Source organism: Polypterus senegalus, chromosome 2 (genome assembly GCF_016835505.1).
Source record: "Polypterus senegalus isolate Bchr_013 chromosome 2, ASM1683550v1, whole genome shotgun sequence".
In the NCBI taxonomy this organism is placed as follows: Eukaryota; Metazoa; Chordata; class Cladistia; order Polypteriformes; family Polypteridae; genus Polypterus; species Polypterus senegalus.
Genome location: NC_053155.1, coordinates 209,793,966 through 209,798,933, shown reverse-complemented (window position 1 = coordinate 209,798,933; position 4,968 = coordinate 209,793,966).

Here is a 4,968-nt window from a genome sequence, read left to right as displayed (position 1 = left end):
AATTCAGATTCGGGGTTCTCCTGGTGAATTTACTATTGCCAGAGAATTGCATCAAATAAACAGCAGCGATTTTGTAAACAGAAAATGATCAATTTTAAAAAAGTGAGCTCCATTTCCTCAAATAAGCAGCCAGCTGTTAGCGTCTCTAGGAGGTTAGCAGCATTGCCTTTTAAAGGGATCATGGGAGTACAAAATGTCACTCTAGCTCATTCTTTCCCATAATTTAACCGAGAGGATGAACCCTACTTCAGATTATCGCTTTGAACCACTGGGTGGTTAACTGGTGCAAATTGGAACTCTTTCTGGAAATGGCCTGAACTGTAACTGGAGGGGAGCCATTAAGTTATCAGATATCAGAGTGCAGTGCTTCAAATCCAAACTCCCCTGAGCACCATGCCTGAAATTGTAGGCTGGCAGCTTGTGGATCCTTATATAGTGACCTATAATCACAGGCTCAATTCTGACGCCCCCTCCATTAGCAGTAAAGACTTTATGAGCTAATTTCATAATACAAGAAAAGAAATCAATAGCTAAATTGAAATTGCTCATCCATCGGCTCTCTTGGCCTAAATGCCAGATCAGCCTCAAAAAACCTTTTTGATCAATTGTTGCTGATCATGGATGAATATGCATTTTAAATCAGTAAAAAAAATGTTTCACTAGACTGCATCTGAGTTTGTTTCATTTTTTATACCTCTGTGCAAGTCTTTAAAAAGCTACGCACTTAAGAACGACTGGTCATCATTGTCATAATATTTTATTTATAAAGCACCTTTCTTGTGTTCAAAGTACTTTACAAAAGCAACTCCTTAGTGTGAGCCAACTGTGTACTCTGCGGCAGCTGACTAGCAGAAAGCATCAAAGGGGAGGATTATATTGTTACTTATGGTTAACAGAAAAATGTATTATGAAACAATGAAAGTGAGTAGTGGAAGAAAAACAAAGCTGTACAAGTCTGAAGTTGGCAGAAGTGGAAACTATACCAGAAAAATCAGATATATGACACAGAGGGAGGAGCGGCACACTGAAATATAAGAAGAGGACACACACAGAGGAGAACTCAAATAATGAAATAAAGAAACAATGACAACCTGTCAAAATAGTGCAGAACTGTATAGAAATTGTAATCAGGCTGGTGATTTGGGACACAGACCCCCAAGGCCTCTGTCCTTCACTAATATCATGAAAGGAAGCATAGAATATCAGGATAAACTGGATGAAGACAATGCCCTTAAAAGCAGGGTAAAATATCAAGTAACAAAAGAGACACACAGCATAATTGAAAAATTGAGATAAAGTGTGACATTGTGAATTAAATCAGATTGGAAACAGTGGAGAGAAAAAAATGAAATAAAAAGTGAACCATTAATACCTCTAGTGGTGGGAGATGTGTAATTCATCCCACTAAGAAAGAGACAGAACTATGAAAAGATATGAACACAATACAGCAAAAATAAAAGAGCAAAGCATTGAAGAGTGACACAAACAGCTGAGAGGTAGAAATTAAAATGGAAGAACTGATCTTTTTTTCTGAAATAATAAAAATTAAAAAAAAAAACTTGCTGTCTCTTCAGATAAATTATAATGAAAAGACGACAGTGACAGCAGCTAGAAAAATTAACAAAAGCAACAATGGAATGAGAAATATACAACACCCAAACCAAAGCATAGAGAAGCAATTCCAATAAACCCAGCATTAAACAAAGAAGGAAAAATTTAGACAATTGATGTGTTAAGAATTGGCCAAAAAAGTGACAGCAACACATATGATACAAAGCACAGGCGGATAAACCTACTCGTATCAAGCTCTAGACCTTTAGGAAATTGACAAGTGCAACTGGAAAATGAAAACTGCAGAAAATGGAAACATAGAGCAGCACAGGAAGAACTGCCAAAAAGCAAAAATAAAATTTTATAAGGAAAGGATATCAGGAGAAATATTGAATTAAAGAATGTCCAGAAGGGCTGCTTAGTGTGCAAAAAAAGTACTAGTGACACAAGTTGGTTGGGAGGAGTGTAGTGGAGCTGCAAAATAATGAAAAATGTTAGAGGAAAAAAAAAGTAGTGTTTAAAAAACCTGAGATAAAAAGAAACAGTAATGTCCACAATGTTTTAGAAAAAAAACAATGAACTGCAATAAAATATATACTATTCAAGACACACCCTGAAGGATTAGACAGCAATGCACAAAGCGTCAAAGGAATATTTCAATGAAAGAATGCTGAACAGAAGTTTAGAAGTTAAAAGACTACATGATTTTAAAAAAATAATCACAGATGACAAGATTGTATGACATTGGGAATATGGAAAGAAGATGCTCTATATAATAAACAACAGAAGACAATGTCTATGCCATTAGATTATCAGTCTAAAATGGCATCATATCCCAGATAATCCGAAGCTACAATTTCTGTTTAGGGATTAATAAAGTTCATTATCATAAAGATTTGCAAACAGCTGAATGTTCCTAGTGTAAAATTCCAAAATCCAAAACATTTTGAGCACCAACGTGACCTCACTTGCCCATGTTAAATTCTGACCAATGTTCCCATTCATTTTTTTTACCTGAGTGGATGTGAATATCATGCCATTTATGACTAACGTCTTCAAACACCTACTTTGAATTTCAAGTGGCATGACAAGTGTTGCAGGCACAGGCGCACAACCAAATAAGTGAAATGCAAGCTAACAGCTGCAAGGCATTTCCAAACTGTTGCACAGGTGAGGGAGTGAACGGCACCTACACAGCTTCGAAGGTAAATACAGTAGGCTCTGACGCTCTTCTAGCGCCAGTTTGTTATCAGCAGTCATCACTGCCAGACATACTATGCATGCATTACTCACTGTGTTTTTAGCTAAATCTCCGAGTATATTAACCTTATAATCAAAACACAGAGATAGAGACAGAAAGCCTGCTGTTTGTTGTTGCTGTTGTTTTACGTTTGATACAGGTATTCTACTGATGTTACTATGCACAAAGTAACTTTCAGTCCCAAAATGATAAAAAAATATTGTGTAATAATAGCTTAAAGTGCATATGAAACAAATTAATTTTGTGTCAAGATTTCATTTCCATACCCAGGATCTCTCATTACTATATGCAAATGTTCCCAAATCCGAAAAAAATTCTGAAATACTTCTGGTCCCTGGCACTTCAGATTATGGATGCTCAAACTGTAATACTTTAGGATAGAATGTACTCAGACACATTGCTCCCTCTATGCAGCAGCCTCTTCCATTGCACTGGTCTTTTCAACACAGATGTACAAACCTCTCTCAACTAAGGGAGAATCTTTTTTTTTTTTTTTTTTAAGTACAGGAGCATTTTCAAACATGTTATTTGAGTTAGGAACACATTCTATGTACCAAACTGTAGTGTTAACCTAAATTTTATTTACCAGAATTTTAGTGTTTGAGAAAAGGAAGGGGAGCATCTTCCCTACTGTGTCAACTACTGATGGTGATATACTATGCATGAATGAGGTGAATCACATAGCAGGACTGACAGAAAAAAGTAAGAGAGTGCCCCCCCAACACAAATTGAATATGAAACTTTTATAATGAGTAATACATTTTTGAAAGTGGTCAGTTCTTTTTGAATCACTATGTGTTCTATAATTTGTAAGGCGAAACTCTTAGAAGGATTTGTGCGAAAGTCAGGGCCCAGCTATGACTAAACAAGTTTGTTCCATTGTATCATTTCTAACAGTTTGTGCTGCAAAATACCAGTGTATCAATTTAATTTTTCAGTTTTTGTGCTACGTTTTTAAGAGGACATAACCCAAATTACTTGTCAGAATCTCATTTTAAACCATCATCTGCAGCCTGACAACAATAATAAATAGGCAGCATCACATCTGTTAAAATATTTTCGTTTTCACTCCAAAAGGTCACCACGGCAGTTTGAAAATAACCTGGTAATATATTGTCTTTTCAATTACGCTGTAAATGCAAGTTCATTTGCACACTTCTCACCGCATGTTTCCAAGCTTTTAACACGCTCTTAATATACCTTTATGGTATTTAAATTCAAGTCTACATTTACAGAATTTAGTTAAACCAAACTGGTTAATAAAACCTCATAAGACTACGTGAGCAGGTAGATTTCATTGAGTTTGGCTTAGAGAATTTTTTTTTTCATTTTTTAAGCGGATTTTAAAAGAACATCAGTCAAAATCATCTTGATGCAAGATTTAACCTAAAAATATATTATTTTATTTGTTTGAATTTAGACATTGCACCCATTATGTCAATTTGGATGTTTTCATGTTCCTCCAGTGGGTCTATGTTGGCAGTCTAGCAAATGTAAAGTGTCCTAATAATAGAATGTGCGCCCAGCAACTGGTTCTACAACTACGCAACACTGTAATGAAATCAGAAAATTTAGGAGCAGTGAATTTATATATATATATATATATATATATATATATATATATATATATATATATATATATATATATATATATAGAGAGAGAGAGAGAGAGAGATATATAAATTTTTTTTTTACACTGATAGATGAATATTGTAGTTTTATATGTAAATTTGTGAATAATTTATAGTAAAAGAAACTTCTAAGGATTTCTAGAATTTCAAACTATGTCATTTACTTCAAATTTCCATGTAAATCTACTGCAACCCAATTCAAATGCACTATGACCCACCTCCTGTAGTGTTGGTGCAATGGGTGAAAATTAATTATATGTAACTAAACATTTTTTTAACACAATCAGTATTCTAATTTTCAGTAAAAACATACCGTTATCACCAAAGTCTAGTGTTAACTGTCTAAATATTAAATGCCAAAAATTTTATGATGACTGTAATACTAATTCAAATTGTCTGTGCTTACACAATGTTAGAATTTAAATAAACCAGAAACATTGCAAAAAATAGGCAGACACACTATTTAAAACTTATGAAATGTATGTACTAAACTTTTACAAGGATAGTACAATACTGAAAGATTTT